The 25,954-nt window shown below is 35.1% G+C and overlaps 1 protein-coding gene across 5 annotated transcripts in view; it reads right to left on the reverse strand.

Annotated features, from left to right (window-relative positions):
• Nucleotides 1-25,954, reverse strand: part of ck (myosin-VIIa ck) — a 324,722-nt gene that overhangs the window by 149,838 nt on the left and 148,930 nt on the right. The window contains exon 1 of one of the 5 annotated variants that reach the window (XM_069828150.1): nucleotides 14,066-14,090. The exons of the other annotated variants lie outside the window; for them this stretch is intronic. The gene's annotated coding sequence lies outside the window, so the exon portion shown is untranslated. Of the gene's footprint in view, nucleotides 1-14,065; nucleotides 14,091-25,954 lie in introns of those variants that run through there. 5 annotated transcript variants of the gene reach the window in all.

Here is a 25,954-nt window from a genome sequence, read left to right on the forward strand (position 1 = left end):
CAACGAAAAGACGAAACATTGTACTATGTAGGCCTTACTGAAAAGGAAAGTGATCCTGCGGATTGGATTTGGGAGAGTCCACTTGCATATTGCGGTGGGTCGGCAGGGGTTGTTAGTTAAAGAGAACAAGCCAATTGAACATGTTCGGTACAAGCGACGGGAACATATTTCGGACAGTTCAAATTTGGAAGTTATGTGTTTAAAAAAATCTGGAGTTTTTCAACTACAGTTTAGTGGTTTTTTTTAAGCTTGTGCAGCGGTAAATGGAATTCTGAGTTGGAAACACTGCTTCGCTGTGTCTTTCCGTTTGAGTGAGTGAGAGGAGCAGACGTGTTTAGTGAATGCAACACAAAATGATGCTCACGATAAAACAACGCGTGTTCATTGTCGAGTGTTATGCGAAGCACAATTCATGGAAAAGGAGTGCGGAACTGTTTGCGCAAGAGTTTCAGACTGGACGTGTTTTGGCAAAACCTCCAGCGAAGGCTGCAATGCAAAACTTAGTGGCAAAACTATATGCAACGGGCTGTGTAGCGAATAAAAACCGTAACTATCAGAAAATAGTTCGAACACCAGAAAACATTGCCATTTCCAGCATCTTCTGTGATGTTCATTAACAAAGGTCAGTCTGAAACAGTTTTGTAACTATAAATATATAAATGTAAATATTACAGATTTTCCAGACCAATTTTATTTTGCCCACCCTGTATAACATAGAGTCCCGATTGTCCGGACTATACGGGCCGAGGGCAATCCGGATAAGCAAAAATCCGGATAATACGGAGGGTGAGAACGCTATGTGGTTTTTGATCCTGTAATCTTAAATGGACAAAGGTCGGACCCAGTAATGTAGAAAGACGTTACTCACATGTACACCTGTCAAAAAAAAAAAAAAAAAAAGTGGCCGCACTCGTGAACAGCGAATATTTTTTAAGTCCACTTCGGATCACAGTGATGTTACACGATGCTTGCGCTTGTAGAAGCAGTTTCGGAACTATGGAGTCATTCGATATCTGCGTCTCATAGAGCAGCGGTAGAATCCTCACTTAATGGATCGAAGGTTGTGAGTTCGAGCCTTGTTCAAGTTATCATTTTATTTTGTTATCATTCTTCAGCGATATAAATAATATTCAAGTTATCATTTGTATTCTGCTATCGTTCTTTAGCAATATAAATAATATTCAAGTTATCATTTATACTGTTATCGTTCTTTAGCGATAAAAATAATATTCAGGTTATCATCAACATTCTGTTATGTTCTTTAGCGATATAAATAATATAAATTTAATGTTAGATTTGGAAAAATACAGTTGCGTAATACTAGTGTTAGTTTTTTCTTCTTATATTACATTATATTATCCTTAACACAACAAAATGAAAAGGAACGACGAGGATTTGAGTCTGAGACGTTGACATCTGAATTCAGACGTTCTTTCAACTGAGCCACGGCGGCACAAGTAAAAAGAAAAGCATAATAATATGCGTAAAAATTGGCCCAATCTCTCTCCAGTAGGTCCTGATAATTTGTGGAAGCTCGTCCAGGACATGTCCATTCGACTGCAAAATGTGATCGGGATTGAGGAAGAAGGATTGAATCGTGGCTTTTGGTTTGGTTTTTTTAACGTTTAATAAGGCAAACGTCAGTATGCTTGTTTTGTTTATGCCACGAAAGATATTTTTGTTGAGTATAAAATTTTTATTTCATTTTTTCCATTTGCAGCCATAATGTCATAATAATAAAGTCATGACAATGCATTCATGAACTTGATGTTAATTAGGCCTATTAAAACAGTCATAAAAGAGACAGCAGCAATTACATTTTCTCCCTATCTTAAAAACAAAAATAACATAAACAGCACTCGGTGGTATTCGAACGCATGACCTCATAAATACCACCCCGCAGCGCTACCATTACGCTACAAGCATAAGACATGGAATACTTTAATTATAACTGTATATAGCAGGCATCGTGGTCCAACAACATGTAACATCGCTTGTCTCCGAATTGTAGCGGAGATATCCGAACGAAACTTTGTATCTAGAGAGCGGCCACTTTTCCTTTTAACAGCTGTAAATAATAAACGAGTTTTTATTCATTATACAGTACAGTATGTAATTGACTTCAAAAAACTTTGTTATTGATCTGTACTGTTGTACGTCCACATCTGTAATTAAAAAAAAAAGCGATTCGGATAACACGGAAGGCCGGATAATCTGAACTCTTCTGTATTATACTAATCAGTCTTCAGATGTATACAAACAATTATTGTTCTTTCGCTGACACATATCAAGTGAGATGTACTACCTGATAATAGATATACATATCAGCCAGAATCTCAATCAGAGGATTATGTAACAAATTAACAAATAATAAATGAACGAGATGATTCCTATTTAACAAAGCAAAGTTATCCGACTCATGAAATAGGTATTATTAATTAGTATATTTCTGATCCTCCATTACTGTATCTTATCCAATAATGAAAATTTGTATGTGTAAAACACTGTCCTTCTGCTATATGAAAAAAATAATTATACGATTTTTTTAATTATATATATATATATATATATTTTTTTTTTCAAAATTCAAAATAGTGGCAATTCACTGTGCAGTGCTGAAGTGTTTCCCTCATAACTCATAAACCTGTCAACTTTTTCATGTTCTCTCTCTTTTATTTTATTTCTGAAACTCGTGTTTACAATATCATGCTTTTTCAACCACATTCCTTAATAAATAAATATATTTTTTTATTTTGTGTTCGAAGAGAATATTGATATTTGACCACTTTTTAAAATGAATTTATTTTTTATCAGACAATCTATCAAAGGTAGAGAAGCGATTTTGCATCATATTGTAAATATTACATGCATAAACACACAAAAAATTCATCACAGAATGTTGGATAGTTTTTGAGTTATGAGGGAAACGCTTCATCACTGCACAGTGAATTACCACCACTCTGAATTTTGAAAAAAAAAAAAAAAAATAAATATATATATATATATATATATATATATATATATATACACACACACACACACACACACACACATATACAGGGACATCATTTTATTTTTACTTCAATTTTTATTGTACCTGAGTTTTGGAATGTACTTCACTCCCACCCCCTCTACTAGTAAACTTCCAACCCTTCACGACACAGAGCCGAGGCCGCGTAAGCAGTACTGAGTTACTGAGTATAGTACGTTTCAGAAATATGTTCGCGTTTTCCAGTGACGAAAGAGCTTTCAATATTGAATCATATTTTCGTACGGGTACTGTCGTCCGTTTCCCTATGTCGCATCCCGGTTTCCCCTACCTGCTTCTGTTCGCCCCTCTGTTAAGTCTAGTAGCTGGGCTATCTTAGCTCTTTTCTGAAAACATTAATTTCTGTTAGGAATTGGACGTCTACGTAATATTATACAAGTGTTTAAAATAACTTAAATAAAAGAGCCTCGTTAAGTAATTAACTGTCACGTGATTCCCCCACCCTTTCTACAAACCTGCGACAAAACCACTTGAACGGACAGTAGATAGCATTTCTGAGTGATTTTATCTTTTCGGATCGGGCAGAAGTGAAGATTGAATTTACAGTACGTAAGATACTCTTTTATAGAGTAGGTACAGAATTATTTCAACATGAGTTACTCGTACGAAGGACGAAACTGGTAATTGGAATTAGGTACAATAGTCTATAGTGCGATAATATGCACAAAAGAACTGAAGCCTGCATCGAAATGAACTGCCACCATTTTCTAAAATGTGTTTAAATATCCATATTATGATTATTTTTCAATTTAACTTCATTCACTATATTGTACGCTAATTTGCTGTAACAGTACAATACATAGTACACTGTATAATTAATACTTCCGAATGGATAGCTGAATTCGTGTGTAAAAACACTAAGTGTTAATACAGTACTGTATTTTGATTAAACAAAAACCTAATGAAAATTATCAAACTCAAAATCGCGATATTTCCTAGTTTACATATATGGATGAACTACTTTTCTTCCCTTCTATACCTAGTAAAGTGATTTGTATTTTACGCCAGTATCATCGAACTCCGTCGTGGAAGGGGTAGCAAACGGTGTTTCCTGTTTCAATCGTTAATAGAAAGGTATAGCCAGGTTAATATTAAAAATGTTAGTAAAAATAAAATGATGTCCCTGTATATATAAATGATTTTTTTAATCATAAAATTATTTTTAATATAGCAGAAGGACAGTGTTTTACACATACTAATTTCCATTATTGTACAAGAAACAGTAATGGAGGGGAAAAAAAAATGTTGAATATTTCCAAAAATTTACTGCTGTAAGCTGTATCTAACCCCTTAAATGAAATTGAAAATTAATTCATATACAGCTATAGTATAATATAATGCTTTTTCGTATAGCTCTTAATATACGGTCACTAGGTAGCTTCTGAATCTGTACGAGTTCCTGAAACATCGTAATCCAGAAAAATCTTTTTCTAATAAGGGAACACTAATTACTGTTAAAAATATCTGTGACTGTTTAAGAGAACTAACACACATTCATTCCACCGGTGTTGAACTTCTAACTAACTATACCTATTTGATATCTTACACATACGCCAGAATTACAATTCACATCAGTTATAACACTCATAACCAGCTTACAGCCCTTTTTGGATATCTTACAAAGGCATTTCGTTGGTTGTTACATGATTGTGTAACCCTTAATTAAAAAAAAAACTTCGATTCCTAGATATACATCCTTTTCTGACCAATACTGCATACTGCAGAGGATATTCTGTCTCTTTTCTCTACCTTTTTTCCAAGACGGAGTCGATATGTAGCTCAAAAACGTTGCATGTTTCTGTATCTGTGAGTAGGCGCAAAATTCCAAATCTCGTGCCACTTAGAACGCCAAGAAAGTCTTACCGGTATATGAGGCAGTACATCTCACTTGGCGATAAATTGTTTGTATACATCTGAACTCTGATTATACAGTATTCCAGCTTTTAAGAAAAAAGCATTGGTCTTATGGGTCTTGGCTAGTACACTGTTGCAGCAAGATACCTCCGTTAGAAGAAAGAGTGAGGTATAGTATCTCTATCTCACTCTCTTCCCAACACGTACAGCGTTCTAGCAAGTTCATGCACAAGATAAGTACGTTGAGTTTGTTGAAATGATAAAAAAAACCTATTAATGTCATAATGATTCCTACAAAAACACATTTTATTTCACATACATTATAACTAGACTTCGGACAATAATAATAATAATAATAATAATAATAATAATAATAATAATAATAATAATAATAATAATAATCATAATAATAATAGCCTAATAATAGAATTGTGTTGAACATCAATAGTTATTTTGTTGGGTTAAGAAGTGCTTATAATACAGATTTAAGATTATGTGCAGTACATGTTTTCCGTTAGAGTGTTAGTTGGGAGGCCGGAGGGAAAAAGACCTTTGGGGAGACCGAGACTTAGATGAGAAGATAATATTAAAATGGATTTGAGGGAAGTGGGATATGATGATAGAGAATGGATTAATCTTGCTCAGGATAGGGACCAATGGCGGGCTTATGTGAGGACGGCATTGAACCTCCGGGTTCCTTAAAAGCCAGTCAGTAAGTAAGTACCTAAGTAAGTACATGTTTTCCGTTATTAAATGTTAAGAAGTGCTTATAATACAAATTTAGAATCATGTACAGCACACTTTTTCCGTTATTAACTTCACACTATAATCAAACAAGAACCTAAGTTACATACCTACTGCCTTTGTTGTTTTGTTGAGAGTTAAATTTTGTGTACTTTATATAATAAGCGCAGACAATGTTGTATGTATTTTAACAGTGTGAAATCTTAGCCTCAACTGTACCACCCCTACTTGTCTGTTAAATTTATCAGCGGGGAGGTTTGGCAAGAAAGCGGTTGGCTATTCCACCAATTTAGCTGTTATCCCGTTATTCGTAAATTAAATACGTGGTAATTTTAGAGGTGTAACACAATTTTAGCACATGAAATCGCTCTAGTTCTCAATGAAATTATGTTCTATGAATTAAAGGAAACTAATTAATTCCCAGTTCTTAAGAAAAATACTTATAAATAGTTGATGGAACAGTCCCCATATGCTCAATACTATTTTCTTAACGTGGAATCCTCTAGATCAGCGTTTCTCAAACTTTTTTGAAGTGGGGACCACTTTTTAAAGTCAGAACAAATCCGCGGACCAACTTATTCTTGTCCCCTTCGAAAGCAAATTTATCATTTTTGTAGCATATTTTAATACCAGTATAGGCTACTTATATTTTAAAATATAATTAATTAATTATAGGCCTAATACTTTTGTAAGTATACTTTTTGTAGCCAATCACAAGTAACTTATAACAAATTCTGTGCATTGTTGATTCATAGCTTGCCTGTTAGCAGTTAGTTGTTTGAAATCCTTCTTATGTGGTACAGCTAGTAGTTGTCCATGTTTCTGTTAAATAGTGCTCATTATAAATATTGGTAAACTGGCTTTGATCCGGATCTTTGAAAAGAAAGGAACATGATGATACGCTTAATTTAGGCAGTGCTAATAGTTTCCAAGCTGTGTGTGAAGAAATCTATTAATTATAGTGTAATTAAAGAAATATCTAGTCCTACTAGTAGCTATTCAAAGAAAAAATAATTTCGTAAATATGACTAGAGTCATTTGGAACTTGGATTTACTTGGTGTGGCAATGAGAGTGAACCAAAACCTCGGAGCGTTGTTTGTCATGAAGTGCTTTCAAACGAGTGTATGAAACCCGCTAAATTGAAAAGGCACTTAGAGGCGAAACACGCAAGTGTAAAAAGTAAACCTGTCGGATTTCAAAATAGGCGGAGTCTAAAATTTTTTATAACGTCATCTGGAAAACTTAATAAAAAATTACTGCAGGAACATGCCCGATTTTCAACAAGTAAAGATGCAATTTGGCACGTTCTATTATTGGTGTACGACGTACAGTACGTGCCCATTTCAATGTGCAGACTGGGTGTCGGCAAAACTATTAAGAAAGTCATCAATACACGAAAAGGTTCGGTACTTAGGTCCTCTGTTATGAATTCGGGTGGTCCCTGGCTGGGTTACAGTCTCGGCGCCAGATATGCAGGGAAAAGATGGCGAGAAATGCCACGTTCAAAGTGCTTTAAATCCCTCTTTTGTTGTTGAGAGTAGAGTGGGAAGTGGGTAGACGGGTAGGGTAAGAAATTTCATAAAATATTAGTACTGGGAGAAAAAGTGATAAGCGATTGCCATGTGTAAATTCCAAAGTCTGAGATTTTCAGCTATAGTGTGATACGCAATTCGTTTGAATTTTATTTTTTCTTATATCTTTTTTGAAGGACCACAAGGACAGAACTCGAGGACCACAGGTGGTCCGCGGACCATAGTTTGAGGAACGCTGCTCTATAGTGTAATATATTACTAGTCAGCGATGTATCCAATGGAGGGGTAAAGGAACTGGCCATCCTACCCTATTATCTCTAGGCTTAGTTGTCTCGTGATGCCTTACGGTGTCACTTACGAGGTCCAGACTTGTCTTGGGACAGTTGACTAAACAACAACATACCCGGTCAATATAAGATGTTTCATAATATGATTAACAAACTGAAATTAACTCAACTCGGCATAAAATTACAGTGAATTACGAAAAATTAAATGTATGTAATTGGCAGGTTGGCGAGATATAGCCTACACGATGCTTTTATAATTCTGAAGGTCCGAATATTTTTTTCTCGTACAATAATTGTGACTGCTCGTTTTAGTTAATTTCCGTTGAAGTCAGTGGCGGAACAAGGCTAATGACAGCAGTGCATCTGCACCGGACACAGACTGATTCAGCGATGCAATTACGACAATTAAGAATTTGCCACCTAGAAACAGTTTTCAAGCATGGAATTTTATTACCAGCGAGACCAGGGATATCCAAGCTTACCATTAAGCAAGGAATGTTGCTCGTTTGCCTGGTGCTATAGCCCAAAACTTCATCAGCGCAAATTACAGACTTCCTGTGACGACTTGTTCGTATAACGTCCGCCAAAGGGTTAAGCTATGGTTTGTCTACGACGATATTCGCCGAACGATTCGCCAGCGTTCATCATCAGAGAGTGGTTTCTTTACCGGCGAACTTCGTAGGTGGATAGTAAATTGTTTTATATAGGCCTAGTTGACCATGTGATCAGCTGATAATGGATAATAATCTGATAACGTTACAATATAAGTTTTGCCTTGTAAAAAAGTAAGGATCTTAAAAGTAGCTAATATGTTTCGAAATAGATATACAGAGGCCTGTTTTAATTAATTGATATTGAGACATCTTGAAAATGATCCCTCCAAATTTAAGGAATATTTCAGACTTTGTCCCGAACAATTTAAGTTGTTTTAAGTTTAATTGAAAATATTGTAAAATTACCCATAAATTTGTTCAGAAACCAATAAGCCCAGCTGGAAGATTAGCAGTAACTTTATGGTAAATACCAATGATATAAACACTTTATTTTTACTTTTACAATGCTAATTTTGATTGGTAAATAACGTTACAAATAAAAAAATAAGGTGAGAAGGAGGTTGTTGTACTTCTCTTCTTTGGTCGGCATTTCAGCTCACTTACTACTGTATTTCACACTCTAACTTTTGCTTCCGCATGGTGTGTCCTGATATTAGCGGTTCCTTGTTTTTCAATTATAAATAATTTTACTCAATTGTATTATTAGCTCTGGTTGATGCAAGATATAGGTTTGCTATTGTTTATGTTGGTTCTTCTTTTTGGCTCATGTCGAACAGGGATTTGTGTTTGGATACATAATCAATTAATATCTCGTCTTCATTAGTGGGGAAATTGCAGAAAGATTTCTGTTTTACCGCCACTATGGTATGTATGATGACGTGTAGATTACATGTTATTAAATAGTTCATGACTTGCTGTAATTTTACAAATTGCTTTCTCGGCGATGATCGTTAGGTTTTTGCCTCGAAGGCAAACTCCGACGATGTTCGTCGAGCGCAGCGATGTTCGTTGACGATCTTCGCTGTAAAGAAACCATGCACATTAAAAACAACGGGAAAGAATCTCAGCGAAGAACGTCAACGATGATCGTTCGGCGGAGATCGCCGTAGACAAACCGTAGCTTTAAGATAAGTTTGGGCTCTCGAGGAAGCGTGAAGCCTAGGTTTTTCTGAACCGACGCATGCGATGTGAGAGGTGCCTCGCACAAATCCAGACTACACGAGAGATAGTAAGTGGTTTCTATAACTGCGAGATGCGAGGTCTGCGTCTGCCCGCCTCACACCTCGCACGTCGCATGCAGCTTAAGTTGCTACTGGATCGATGACAGTGATGAATATTTCTTGGTTCGTTGTTTCTAATATCTACTAAAATTGTTGATGAAACCTTTTTGGATTGCGGTGTGTGTATGTGTATGGAGGAAGAAAAGGATCTTCTTTTGCACTTGGACCATGGCTGATGTAAAGTACATTCAATTCTGAGGTCCGTACCACAACACTAACAAGGCATTATAGACCAATCCCAAATGTCAGCGGTCTCACTGCATTACGCCTGTTTACAGTCGTCAGTGTTCAATGCTACAATGCAACCATATTTTTGTGGCACGAAATTTGTAACGTTGATGGAAACATAAGAACCCCAGGATCTTCTGACTTGAAAAGTAGGCCTACACAACAGAGACAAGCTGCTGAAGAGTAAAGAAATTTCCGGGCATGGAAGCTAGACAGAATACGATGCAAATCAATTATTACACATGGCATTAGAAACTAATCAACCATGATACCAGAGCAGATATTTGTAGTATAAATCTAACAAATTAATGTATTAAAGTTAAGAAATGTTCCCCTGTAAAATTGAAGAAAAATGACTTAGCATGTTCTTTCCGTGGACCCTTAATTTGTTTTGGGGAGATACTTTCAAATATAGTACAATAACTAAAATCTTTAGTAGACACAATTAACTGTAATATAAACAATTCTATATTATTTAGGTACAATGAGAGGAATCAAGAAGAATCAGCTCAGTCACCTGAATTATATAAGTAATTTGTTTTCCTATTTAGTTTGTAACTGGTGTAAAACAACGATGTTAAAAAGGCACAAAATTAATCCTGTTAGTCATTTATTGTTAAAGCTGTATATAGTAAAATTTATTTCCTGTAAAACAGTGGTCGTCAGCACTCGCTGAAATGTGCAAAGGGTAAGCGGTGCCGTCCCGTGTGCACCGTCGTGCAGCAGGAAGAGGTAGGGAGCATACCCGCTAGTAGCTACGAGTGCACTATGGTGCACTGTGTTCTCCGCGAGTAAGAGATGCTAGCCCAGGGTGCTCTGTGCTGACGACCCCTGCAGTAAAATTTTCAGCAGTAAATATCTTTACAACCATTCGACAAGAGATACTAAGTATATTGGGTTAAATCTGATGTAGTTTCATTCAAAACATTTTTCTGAAACAGTGTCTATTTATTTTAATATACCCTTATATATTTTAAACACTTCCACACTCAATCATGAAGAGGAAACATAATGCCAGTTACAAAACGCTCGTGTGGTGGAAATTAAAATTTAAAGTTCCGCACGTGAAATCTTACGTCCATATTTCTTAATTCGGTTTCGAAAATAAACTTTCAATTATTATGTTATTTAAGGCATAGAACAGAGTATTCAACTGTTTAAAAGAAAACAATAATCATATTAGACAAAGCACACCTGTATTGACATTTCGTTTACACCCGTGGAATAACGGTTAGCGCGTCTGGCCGAGAAACCAGGTGGCCCGGGTTCGATTCCTGATCGGGGCAAGTTACCTGGTTGAGGTTTTTTCGAGGGTTTCCCTCAACCCAATATGAGCAAATGCTGGATAACTGTCGGTGCTGGACCCCGGACTCATTTCACCGGCATTATCACCTTCATCTCATTCAGACGTTAAATAACCTAAGATGTTGATAAAGCGTCGTGAAATAATCTACTTAAAAAAAAGTATTAACATTTCAGATTATTTTTACTTTTGCGGCAAAAAAAAAATGGAAATAAAACAAAATAATTCAAAACCGGGATTGAGACAAAAGTAGTACTGACAATGGACTTAGGCTAGGAGCTCACATAAAGGTTAAGAAGAGTCGCAAGAACTCTTGCAAGGACGCGATAAACAGTGTATCTTTTAACTGACACTTCCTCTTTAATCTCGTCATTAATTAATTAATTAATTAAACCAGTCATTCATTCTATTTATTCAATTTATTCAGTCATTCCATTCAATTCACTCACTCATTCACTAGATACAAAAATTTTCGGTATAGAGACAAAAGTATCCAAACAACATCACATCAGCGGCACCGCATCATTCTTAGTCACGAGGTCAGAATCCCACAAGGATGGTCACGGTGAAAGCTCAGTCGAAACGTGAACCAGTTACAGGTAACATAAATCACATAAAACACTGTAGGCCTAAGCCTACATTTCAGAGCAGAACAAAATTAATGAATTCACGGCTTTCGCCGTTTTCTATTGCATCTTTCAAGTAATTTTCACGTTATCAAAGCGTAAATTGGGCTCACAAGTTAAAACAAATACAAAACGCCACATCAGTTATGATTTATATTTCATAAAAACAAATTGGGTTTCCACCATAGCTTACAGGATCAAAAAATCAATATCAAAATACTGAAGTAGTTTCTATGAAGTGGTTTGTTGCCATTGGAAATGATTTTTACGAGTTGAAACCAAGACGAAGACAATTTTTAAATTCAAATTTTACATTTTTTCTCCTAAGGAATGTATAAGGTAAACATTGGTAATTTCGTGATAATTTCATGAAAACTAATTTAAAATGCAAATGTGTAAATATATCCTTATTCCGATTTTTTCATCTAAAAGACGATAACTTCCTGTACAAATCTGGAGACATAAAAGATTGGATACGTTCTTGAATATGTGCCAAAAACCACTTTTACAACTTAAGCTGAAAGGTTGGTTATTTCGTGATAACCTTGGTAATTTCGTGATATTGCATTGATAATTTCGTGAGAGGTAGAAGAATTGTGCAAAAATTCATTAAAGTCAAATGAAATTCTCATTTATTGTTACAAGACTTCAAACATAGTAATTCCGTCTAATATTCGTAGCAAGAAAACATAGAAATACATATCAACACATAATAAGAATGAAATCAAAGTAAAAATTTAAATTGAAAAGGGATTTTCTTTGCCCTGAAAGGGTGAACACTTTTATTACGGACTTTACTATAGCCTATATTACTAGGGTAACTCCAAAAGTAAAACTGAAATCGGTATTTTGGTGTTTAGTATATCTCTCAGTTACAAAATAGCAAAATTAGCAGAACAAAGTTTTTTAGCAATAAAATCAGAAAGCTCATTCCAAGTCAATAGGTTTTTCCATTATTATGCCAAGAAATTTAGTACTGTGTTACTATGAGTCAATATATCTCTCAATTGACATGGAAAATTTATATTCATAGGTCTATTAACAAATTTTGAATATACAATGTTATTAATATTAACAATTAATTTGTTACAATCACACTACGTTTTGAACTAAGATATAGCTATGTCAGCTTTACTTATCAAATCATTACAAGACTCCGAACAAACAGTAATAGAGGTATCGTCTGCATATAATAAAACTTTACCTTCCTTTATATAATCAGTTAAATCATTTATGTATAGTAAAAATATAAGAGGTCCAAGTACAGAACTCTGAGGGACTCCCATATTTACATAAAACTCATTAAGAATACCATTAATATTTACACATATTTTGCGATTAGTCAAGTATATCAATTTACAATTGAAACTTATCCAAATATAGGCTACAAGTTGTGAAATGCATTTCTACTTAAATCCCCGTTTAATTGATACAGTTGCAGTAGCTGTAACAGAGACCAAATGAATACTGTATGATGGACTGGTTAGAGCTAAATCTGACGTCATCTAACGTGAAATTGCATATTGTTTCGCATATAATTACATGTTTTATACTCTCTCAAATCCGCCACGCTTCATCTTGTAACTCGATTTCAACATTCGTGTGTTAGCTACGACTGACTGAAGACGAAAGAGAGAATATAATTTCAAACAGTGCAAACGTGTTTTCTGTCACAGTTGCAAATATGCGGAATAAATAGTCACGAACACGTGTAGATGTGTAAATGAGTCAATATATCGCCCAATTAGCATGGAAAATTTATATTCATAGGTCTATTAACAAATGTTAAACATAGTCTTATTAATATTAACAATTAATTTCTTATAATCACACGACGTTCTGAACTGAGATATAGCTATGTCAACTGTACTTATCAAATCATTACAAGACTCCGAAAAAACAGTAACAGATGTATCGTCTGTATATTATAAAACTTTACCTTCCTCCATATAATTAGTCAAATCATTTATGTATAGTAAAAATATAAGAGGTCCAAGTACAGAACCCTGAGGGACTCCCATATTTACATAAAACTCATTAGAAAGAATACCATTAATATTTAACGCATATTTTGCGATTAGACAAGTATATCAATTTACAATTGAAACTTATTCAAATATAGGCTACAAGTTGTGAAATGCATTTCTACTCAAATCCCCGTTTAATTGATACAGTTACAGTAGCTGTAACAGAGACCAAATGAATACTGTATGATGGACTGGTTAGAGCTAAATCTGACGTCATCTAACGTGAAATTGCATAGTGTTTCGCATATAATTACATGTTTTATACTCTCTCAAATCCACCACGCTTCATCTTGTAACTCGATTTCAACATTCGTGTGTTAGCTACGACTGACTGAAGACGAAAGAGAGAATATACTCGTAATTTCAAATGGTGCAAAAGTGTTTTCTGTCACAGTTACAAATATGCGGAATCAATAGTCACGAACGCGTGTAAATGTCTCTGGATGGCGCAATTACCCAGTGCTACTTTCGAGTCCTTCACGGCGGCCAATAAGTCGGCCAAGACTGTTTCCGTGCCTCAAAACTCGATTTCCGCAGCCCCTCGGGTGAAAGACGAGTAAGTGTGTTGTAATGAGCTTACCAGAGCAAGTGAACGAGTCGTGGCATCCTTCGGCGCGAACAGTGGTGTACGACAAGCGATGCCGTAGCACAAGTTTTATTAGCACTTCTGACACCTACCCACTTCGGCACAATCTACAAAGCAACTGCCTCAGGATAAAAAGGAGCTAAATCACTCTTCTCTTTCTTTCTTTTGTTTACTATCTGATTTTTCCTTCATTACAAACAGGTACGGCGAGTGCTTTCTGTTTGGGATATGTTTAGTAAGTTGCTGATAAAAAAGCACAATACACTTTTATGTTGTGGAGCGACACCTAACCAACCTGATTGTACTGACCCACTATTCTGTCCCTGTCACCTCATCTCTGAATATACTATAGTAAAACCTCCCTAAAACGAAATTCGGTCGTGTCCAGGGGCGGCTCTACAATAAGAACTGAAGAGCTGCAGAACCGCCATTTAATTGGACCTGAAAAAATTAAAAATGTAAAACGTGCTTTTATGTAATCTAGTTCATTTTTCGTTTATTTTTCCAATTCATTCTCCTTCGATTCGAGATTTTACTGTCTGTAGGAGCCTTGAACTGCTCGAGAATTTTAGCTGTAGTGTACTTTTTGGATCTGTGATCGGCAGTTCCTGAAGTTCAACATAGGGTAGTCGGCAGCAGAAAACTGGTTTTCTTCACCGTCCCATAAGACTGCATTAGAGCTGCAACCGAAGCAGCTCTCTCCGAATATATAAAAGAACCGTCAACACCCCCATCTCTTTATGACCTGCGTTAGAACACATAAGCTTCTGGACTACTGTATATCATTACAGTTCCAGTGCGTTATAGTACTGTGGGTGATGTGATGTGATTAGTTAGTGTGTCTAAGGAAATACTTTATATTAAAAATGAATGAAATGAAAACCTAATGGACCAACCCTTTTCGAAATTAAAAGAGAAATTGCATGTTAACTTAAGAAATTAGGACGTCCTACACAAAATTTAAATATTGAAATTTATGGAAAAAGTCGAGGAAATCATGTAGCCTACTAGTCATTTTAATACCGAAATGTGTAATGGAAACGATTGGTTTTGTGCTGCGCTCATGAAAACGCTTTCTCCCCCACACGTGTATTCTGTTTAGATGGACAAACACCGGAGTGAAGGATTTAGTTAATTTGACTTAAAAAAAAAACTAGAAAAGCTTGTGGGGCACATCTCCACTACATAACTAGTTGTACCAGGTGGGAGAGGTGTAGCGCACGGATGGCTGGAGTACAATTTCGGGTGCACAGTCAACTTCGAGAAGGGGCTGCAATTACACGCGTTATCCGATTTAGATGCAATAAACAGCATGCGTTTGCTAAATATACTGTTTTTCGTGCAGAACTGCCAACCTTTGTAACCGCGGGTCGCTACTGGTCGTGTCAGAATTTTTTTCCGTTTTCACAGGTTTTCAATTTACAAAGGTTGAGTTTTGGCAAAACTAAAAATAGACTACAGCATTATGCTCATTGTAGGAAGAATACAACGAAGAAATAATTTCAAATAAAATTTACTACAGTACTTCCAAAGCGAATTTTATTTTTATAATTATTAACTTACGCAATTGCAGCCTCTCTCTCTCTCTCTCTCTCCCTCCCTCTCTCTGCGCCCTAGTTTAACCCCCACATTTCTTTTAAAGTGCATTGCCGCGACTTTTTTTTTTTTTTAAGGAACGTTGTAGGATTTCCTTCGCGTCCTGCATCAATTCAGAGTGTAAACTGCGCCCTGATCCATCGGTTGTGTAACTGAAGTTGTGTTTGGTGGAAAATAGATTAACTTCACGTTAGACAAATCAATCCTTGGATGGCAAGTAGCATTGTCTAAAAACAGTATGACCTTACGACCTTAACGTTTCATTGCTCCATTAAAAGAATGAAGCCACTCATCCATGATATAACTGGTCATCTAGGCTTTTTTAAAATTAAATCGCACACTTTTACTTTATTCGCACTATTATTTAATACTGTATTGCCATATTAACACAAAACTCAGAATAAATAAACGGAAATGTGAAACTAAATTGATATTACACTACAATTATTCACAGTTTTGTTCTACTCGCACTGTCCTTTATCACTGAATTAGCTTGTTAGAACAAAACTGAGAATAAATGAACGAAAATGCAAGAGGGCTGAAAGAAGTAACGGTACAGGTGGTCAGTAACCTGCCTGGGTCCTTGACAATAAGCACAAAATAGTGACATGGTTAGAGAAGCTTCACCCCAACGCCTGACAAAGAATAGTGAAAGTCTTCCAGATCACTGAACGCACAGTCACACAAAAAATATACCATGCTTCGTACAGTATTATCGCTAAATTAAAAATCGTTTGATAGAATTTACAAACAGTTACGCTTAAAATTATCCGTTTTATTCAGGTTTTTTACCTAAATGGTGCCAAAAATGATTCCGTTTTCGCGTTAGGCAGTTTTCCGTTTCAAAGTATATTATTTTACATAGGAAATCATTCCGTTGCCAAATTTATTTTTCGTTTGTGCAGGTTTCCTTTATATAGAGACTACGCTTTAGAAAGGTTTTACTGTATAATTTTCGGTGTTTCAGCTACTTTGAATATACTCTGTTCGTGTGTAAGACGATCCACCGCTGTGGTCTCAGGGTAGCGTCTTCGCTCCCAAACCTAGCGGGCCGGGGTTCGATTCCCCGCTTGGGGCGAGTTGCCTGGGTGAGGTTTTTTCGGGGTTTTTCCCTTACTCCTATGGATGAATATCAGGTAACTTTATCAGGCGTATGGAACCCCACTCATTCTCGCCACTTCCTTTCCTCGTCATTCCGGTTGTCTTCCTTGATTTTCTGATCACGCCTCCGGCGGCCCTCCGAAGCTGCTGACACTCTCGGCCGGCCTCCATGGATATGTCAAAGAGTGGAAGCTGGCGACCCAGCAGCGGAATCCACTCCCCTCCATACGGGAGAGGGGGTTTATACCTCAGACCGTTGAGGAGACGGGAGGGGTGGCTTACACCTCAAACAGTTTAAGGGGAAATGTAGGAGATTGTTGGGGGTGGAATGGTATACGGACTTGGAAGGATGGCGGGACTGGTCATCAAGGTATTAGCGGTTAGGTCGGTTCGGCGTGGATGCGGTCGGCGGGCTTGCAACTCATCCCAGGGGCGCACAATAGACCTCAGGTCGCGGTGCACAGGGATGTTTCCCTCCCGGCCTCATAGAGAGAGAGAGAGAAAAAAAGATTTTATGACCATTTACATGTCGGGTATAATTATGAGGATACATACATTCATATCGGAAATATTTTTGTGCTGGATCAGCAAGTTCTAATGCCTAAATAAAATTTTGCAGACTTTTCTCAAAAAGAGGGAGAATATCAACTTTTGAAATTTACGCATAATATTCGGTTCCAGTTATTTTTCTTCTTGAAAGAAAAGGCTTCTACATCTAAGAATAATACGAGTAAACTTCGGATTTTCAGGCTCTAAAAATTATATTTTAGACGTCTAAAATAGATTCAATAAAACTATAAAAACAGGCTCTAAAAGTTAGACATAGGCACTACAAATCATGTAACTAAAAATACCTTTCATCATATCTTGCTCAAAATCAATAAAATATATTTATTATATAGATTATTATTAGTAAAATATTGTCTTATAAAGTTTTATCCTTTAGAAATTGCCTTTTTTCTGGTAACGTGGAAGAGAAAGCCTGATGACCTTAACACCACCAAAATAAATACATTATTATTATTATTATTATTATTATTATTATTATTATTAATGTATTTTCTAACCGTCTAACTAGGAGTAGTCTTCAAATGGAATGGAACTACGCAATGATGATGAAAACTGAAGGATTATTTAATTTACTGAATTTTAATTAAGATTCATTCATTTAATCACGTGTAATTTCATAATTGCACTTGCAATACACAGCCAGTAACTTTTCAAAATATTTAAGAGACAATTTATATTTTTTGTCTCTTAGCAAAAGCTTGTAGGAAAACAAAAACGAACGCGGGACATAGGATAAAGGTTGGTAATGTTGTGATATGAGTAATATTGTGATAGTTCTTTTTGACAACTTATTACAATTTTACTGAACTAGAGGAAGATCGGGATTTTGCGTCAACGTATTAAGGGAATGTTCGTGTACAAGTTTCTGCAGAAACCGGTCCTTCTCTCGCTCAGTAAAACTGTAATAAATTCTCAAAAAGAACTATGACAATATTACTCTTGTCACAATATTACCAACCTTTACCCTATTTCGATTTTGGAATAAAACTGTACTGTAAAGTTACATTTTCTCGGCAAAATATTCGCCGTTACATTGAGATCGGTAAGTCCAGGAGGATTCTTCTGGAGAACTCTGTCTAGTTTTTACGTTAGGCATTTTAGGCGCTATAAAATTAGAACTCTTACTTATAACCAGACATCGAGATTCTGGACCCGATAGAATAAGTTTACTAAGTCCATACTATAGGCAGCTTTGTCATTGTGTTTAAGGTGGATGGGAGTCGGCACCAGGAGAGACATGTGTACATGAAACCAAGTCCAGTCTAGTCTGCTGGTGCTGTACAGTGACGTTCCAAAGAAAGACAACTAATTTATCAAACATTAAAATAAAATGAATGTTAGAGGAAAAACATTCTGTAGGACCAAACAATTAATCTGTACGTAAATTAAAATAAAAGCCTATAATGCGAAATTTTCAAAATAAATTAATACGCATTTCATAAGCACATGTGCAATATTTACACAACATTCATAATAATCATACACAATATACACAACTTATGATGTACAACACCTGGTATCCCCACAATACAGTAGAACCCCGATTATCCGTCACCCTATTAACCGACTGGCGGATTATCCGACTGTCTTTCTCTCACCCTCCTTTTTTTTATGCTGCAGAAAAAATATGAAGTACTGTACAGTATATTAGTACGAATTTTTTCTACAGAGTGTTCTTTTACAGACTTTTACCCTTACTCAGTATGGTCTACTCTTCGAGTGGTCGTATTGTCTAACTTCTATGCAAAATGTCTTCCAGAGGTGTCAAAAGAAAACGTGTTGTGCTACAAAAAAAGTGTAAGTAAGAGAGTGGGTCGGGAAAAGAAAAACTGTGGTTCATCTCGTATCAGATTTAAATTAAAACTGAGCGCAATTTAATAAAAAAAAAGTATGAAGTGTATTAAGTATGTAAATCTACATCACCAGATCTATCATTCCACAGACAGCAGTCATAAGAAGTTTCCTCAGCCATTAAAATCCCGTCTTTTAAAACCAGACTTAAATTAGTGAATTCTAATCTACTACCTATATAGAGCGTTAAAACAAAGATCACTGTGGAAATTACGAAACATTTTATGGTACGGTTTATCCGACTTTTTCGATTAACCGTTAATTCCACCCCCTTCATTACCACGGATAATAGAGGTTATACTGTACATTTACAATATAATGTAATGAGAATTTATGTTCTGTTCAACTTGTTTATTTTACAGCTTTCTCTTCTAGAATACTATTTGAACTATTACAATGTACTACAATACACATTCACAAGGTCTCAAAACTAAATTTTCTTCGGTAGTTGGCAAGACAAAGTTTATATTGGGAGAAGCTCCGCTCTACATCACATGATGTAATTGGTGCAAAAAAAAAAACACTAAGTTACTGAAATCTATCTTCGCTACCCCAGCAGTGTCCGTAGACTTCTTCCCTGCTAGCATATCTTTTATGTCACAGAATATCGCATATCCACTATTTTTACACAAAACTGAGTTTGCTTTCTGTTTAATATGATTACTAGCTGGTGTAGAGGATTATTGATCAATTACTTTCGTCATCTCCTTAATTAAGGCTGTGGGGGCAGAGGAACAGTGGGTGCAATTTCCTTGAATGTTAGCACTCGTGAAGGAGATTTAAAAAATATTATTTTGCAGTTAGCGATGAAACAAGCTACATCACTAAGGGACGCCCGTATCTCTTCAGCATCTCGGTGGCATCCCGGTGAAATGTGTTTTCGGGAGTTACAATGGGTCTCAATGTATCGTTTTTTGTTTCCCCTTAGTCTGACATGACACAATTTACATGTAATATGGTCCCCATTCACTTCAAAACGATCATTTCCGAACTCCTGCACAAATGAATGCGTCTTAGAGCCTTTTACTTTTAGCATATTTACTGATTCTTCGACTACTCAGATAGATAACCACATGCATAGATCAAAACTAGACTACTATCTCCTGTCCTCTCTTCTGACAAAGTGAACTAGTTTAACGGGACTGTTTTTATTATCAGAACAGTACCTCCTGTCCCTGCCTTACGAGTATGACTGAGTAAATAAAGCACATGGGACGACAGGTAAGTCGCTACCCTCACTGCCCCCACCCACTACCGTCCTGATTTCCAACCTGAAATCACACTGTTTTCTTCTATCGGGTCCGAAGTCTCTAAGCCTGCTTATAACAGAGTCCTGGTTTGGTTATGTAAAGCCTCCAAGCGACCCACAACAATGTAGGTATGTACAGTACGGAGCAGATCAGCGTCACTAGACGCTACTACATAGCTCAGGTCTGATATGTGCAGCGAACTTGCGAAAACAAAACAAAGCTGAGCTCTTACTTGAGAATGGAGGTTGTTTTAAAACCACTGTATTGACGAAGGAGCTTTGTATGCTAGAAACACAAACTTCCATCATGTTAGTAATCCTGTTGTGTATTGCATTAAGGCTCATTAACAATGAAAATTAAACATAACGTAAGCGTTAACTTAAAAATATAAACGTTACGGTAAAATCAAGAAGTCATACCATCATTCACGATGGGAACATAAACATAACCGCAAACATACTTGGTAACCATGGAAGCAAACAACGACGCCATTTCCTCATATTCTGTCATATACTTCAACGCTCCACGATTGTGTTCTGTTTGCAAATCACGTAAGCATAAGTATGAAAGTTTGGAGTTTGCAAACTTTCATGTTAACGCCTTACAGTAATGTTTATGTCAATGCTTATGTGAATCATTGTGAATGAGCCCATTTGGTAGCCTGGGCGCAAACTTCTGTGTTTATGTTACGGTTATGTTTAATTTTCATTGTGAATGGGCCTTTAATGTGTTTCGATAATGCGCGCTCATCCGAGAAGAGTTCAGGAAACTTTATGAAAAATGAAATTAATATGTTGAACTTCATCTTCAAAACTAGGCTAGATGGCTGTCTAATGAAGACGTGCTTTCACGTTTCTTAAAATTATATCACCAAATAATTTCATTTTTGGAGCTGAAAGATGTTATAGGCCTAAGCGTTCCAAGTCATTATGTCCAAAGCAAAATGTCCGAAACAAAAATGTCGAAAGTGTGAAATGTCCGAAGTGTAAAACGTGCAATACAAAAATGTCCAATGTGCAAGATGCCCAATATAAAAATGTCCAAAGTGCAAAAGTCCAATGTGTAAAATGGTTTGAACATACTTCTATTGGACAATTTTATGTTTGGACATTTTACATTTTGGACACTTTTGTTTCGGGCATTTTCATTTGGACATTTTTGGTTTTGACATATTTGTATCCGACATTTTTGTGTTTGGACATTTTACATTTTGGAAATTTTTGGTTTGGACATATTTGTATTGGACATTTTTATGTTTGGACATTTTGCTTCGGACATTTTCACTGGACACTATGACTGCGGCTCAGGCCTACTTGTGTAGTGGAGGTTACTTAAAAATCGAGAATTTATTTAATTATTTACGCTGAGGAATGCCATATGTTTGTAAAACAGATATGCCTATGAGAACAAATTTGTCAGACTTTTCAATTAGACATTTTGTACTAATCTTCTAAACGAAAAGAGATACGATTCTAAATCTAGAAAGTACTAGAAAGCTACTATTTGTGTATGAAAATGAGGTATGAACTATTATAAAAGCTCTTTAGAAAATATTGACAACGCAAACGGAGAAGAACTGCCGGTTATTTAGTGCATCTGGATATTTCAGATTTCATTGGATGGAAAAGAATTTAAAATGCTTTAAACATAGAAACCAAAGGGAAAGATAAGTTCAGAATATCACAAAAAAGAGAAATTCTGACAGTAATATATTTTTTGTCTGTTTTTTGTACTTGTAGTTCCGGTGGTGTAGAAAAGAAGGCCAAGTGGCATTAACTCCACCAGAATAAAATAAATAAATAAATAAATAAATAAATAAATAAATAAATAAATAAATAAATAAATGGTATGACAAAAAATTATATTCGTAAAATACCCAGCTATCATTGTGGATTATTTGACAAGGATAATGAGCGTCAAGGAACAATTCAGTTCATAAGAAACTTCTATTATTACATCGACATCACGTCAATTGAACTTTGTGACTGTTTCTGGGATGAGAAAGCTGAAGAAGTCTCTCTCCATTTACGGTCAAGACTATTCAGAGGTCTTCGTATTGTTCTTAGTTTTCATCGATTGTTTGGAGGAAAGAGAGAACAGAGAAGCCTACTTTAGACTTAGCTGTTTGTTCAGTCGAGAGTCATAAATACGAAATTAAACAAGTCATGTTGTGACGTCAGGAAAAGCCGCAGGTATAGCAATAACGACTATGTTGTCTGGAATCACAAGAAGTTGGGATAATCTGATATTTAAAATCCTTGTAATTGACAAGTTTAATAACATAATTAAGAAGAATTAGAAAGAGCATGAATATAATTTCCAAATAATACTCGTATGTGGGCTAACATGGCTGGATCTATTCTATATCAACAAAACGTGTTACTTTATTATTTGGTGGGTACATAATGACAAAATTCTAGCAAAACAAAAGGCCCATATTTATTTATGCTCGACAATGCCGAAATGTAGTAATTATACACCTGGTAGCAGCCCTTTAATGGACCTCATTAAAGTACACCTATTCATTAAAGTTCAGGTGTTCCACCAATCAGAAAATACCATTGTAGCAATAAGAAAGCGCAACATTGAAACGTCACGGAGGCTGGAAATCCAATACTGTCGCAGAAGGTTATGTTGAAGAATAGATCCAAAATAAAATTCAAATCTCAAATACAACATTAAACTCAGCCGAAAAAAACAACACACAAATTAACATCAATTAATTCACCGTCATCTTTCAGCCTTTCACAAAGCACATTCCCGCAAGTTCATTTCACCAATTGCACAATAAATCACCTATATTTGAAATAAAGTCAGTTCTGTTACTATAATAATTAGCGTTAATTGTAAATAATATTCAAATAAATTCAATTTGTCATCTCGTCTTTCAATGTCTAATTCAATTTCAAGGTTATATCAAGATTAATGTTTATTTTACTCTCTAGATTATATCAAGGTCAATGTGGACATTTGTTTCTCGGAAAAAATCAATACTTTCGCGTCTGCGCACATCTCACAATTTACGAGGTATTGCACAAGGTCAGTTCCGCTCCTCAGTCAGATAAGAATAACATGAATACTTATGAATAATTTCGAGCATAAAAAATCGTATGAAACTTGACTATAATGGTAATTAAGACGCTCGTATGAAAATTATGAAACTCGCTTGCGCTCGTTTCATAAACATTCTCGCGTCTTAATTACTACCATTATAGGCTCGTTGCATAATGTACTATTATCCGGTTCTTTATGATGTATTTTCCTGTATGTGCTTTGATCCTGGTTGAGAGGAAGAGAGGGTCTGATGACCTTAAATCTGCCAGAGAAAATAAAAATATTATTATTATTATTATTATTATTATTATTATTATTATTATTATTATTATTATAATTTTTAGTTGGACAAAACAAATACCCTTATTAAACACAGTAGGCCTATGATTCTGAAGAAAATACTTACAGTGGTCCGAGGCCTATCACTCAGCATAATATAAGTTTTTTAAGGGGCCAAAGCGTGGTACAGAATACATCAAGTGACTCTAGTGTCAAAATGAAAAATACTCGTGTGTGTGTGTGTGTGTGTGTGTGTGTGTGAATATAGTGGGGTTTAAAAATGGCGCGTCAGTTACTATGGCTATTTGCGTCCTTATCTAAAATTCTTCATAAAACAAAGACAAATAATACAATAATCAGAATGCTAAAAAGAACTAAAAATCTATGGCCGAATGTAAGACTCCTTTTCGGAAAATGCTATAAATCCTAGAGTTCCTAAAACATTAAATTTACCTATCTTATCAATCAGTTTTTATTTGAGTAGTACATCATGCCACAGTTTCATAACCAAAAACTGTAAAACTGAAATGAAGTATTTAAACTACAAATTATTAAAGATGTTAGCAAATCTTGTGATTTGAAAATGAGTTTATAATATGAGACCCTCCTCTTCTCTGTTCAAACAATATTTTTATTTATTTTTGCCCCAAACATACATTATAAAAACACACACATATGTAAAAATGTTATTAGAACATTATACACTTATTGATAAAAACAGACATGTATCAAAAATTGAACATTACTAGACATAACAAAAATTTCACTTATATAATAAAAATTAAAGGCTATAGTGTGAATTAACAGATTTGTTATCGGTATGTTAAAAATGTAGGTATTCAGATGTAAATACTAAGTTTTATGTATTGATCCTACTCTTTACAAACAAAAATTAGTTTAAAACTAGGGGTCCAAAAATGAGACCCTGTATCATAAGAGATGATTCACACAGGATCTCATATTACACTCTTATATTACTTGAAAAAAAAATTGTTTAAGTTATATTCAGCGTCAAAAATTTAACGGTAAAGGCTGATTCACAATAAATCGGGAACGGAAACGAAGAGAACGAGAACGGAAATGTTAAAATAACTGTATTTAAATGTGAGCATTCACAATAGTTAATTGTGAATACTCACATTTAAATACATATATTTTAACAATATTTCCGTTCTCGTTATCGTTTCCGCTCCCGGTTTATTGTGAACCAACCCTACGTATTTAAGTATTTTATTTATTATATTATTCACATATTACAACAAAAAATTACTCTTTCTTTACCCTATTAACACTATATCCGAGTAGATCAAATCAGAAAGCTTCAATATAATTAAATTTAATTTAACAGTCACAAGAATACATGTAAGCTATGCAGATACTTCCGTGACTCACCGGTTTCTACAAGTTACAATGTTCAGCAGTAGATTTCAACACCTACTTAAGGGGACACTCAACTTAAAAATTGGAGAAAAAGTGTCATATAAATTAAAAATTAAATTTCTACACTAATTTAGGTGACAGAACTAAATCAATATGCAGAATTCTTCCCCTATTCATTGAGAAGTCACAGTTAAATGCACAAAGCCAAAAAATAAAAAAATGATAATTAAAAGTGGTATTTCAATTAATGATTGATTAAAAATTAAAATATTTTTTATTTTGAAAAGTATTGGATCTAATGAGCTGAGATTTTGCATGTTACTTTCCATGTGTATATTAAACTTTTTCTCCAAAATTAAAAAAGACTGGTCAAATAGGAAAAAAGTTCCAAAATATAGTTGAGTGTCCCCTTATGGGGTTACGTACAGCTTACAACAGTAAAATTTTTGGAAATATTCAACTTTTTTTCCCCTCCATTACTGTATCTTATACAATAATGAAAATTGGTATGTGTAAAATACTGTTCTTCTGCTATATGAAAAAAAATATATATATATATTTTTACGATTTAAAAAATTATTTATATATATATATGGCCTACATATATATATATATATATATATATATATATTTTTTTTTTTTCAAAATTCAAAATGTTGGCAGTTCACTGTGCAGTGATGAAGCGTTTCCCTCATAACTCATAAACTTGTTAACTTTTTCATGTTATCTCTCTTTTATTTTATTGCTGAAACTAATGTTTACAATATCATGCTCTTTCAACTACAATCTTTAATAAATAATA

Source organism: Periplaneta americana, chromosome 6, assembly GCF_040183065.1.
Source record: "Periplaneta americana isolate PAMFEO1 chromosome 6, P.americana_PAMFEO1_priV1, whole genome shotgun sequence".
NCBI classification, from domain to species: Eukaryota; Metazoa; Arthropoda; class Insecta; order Blattodea; family Blattidae; genus Periplaneta; species Periplaneta americana.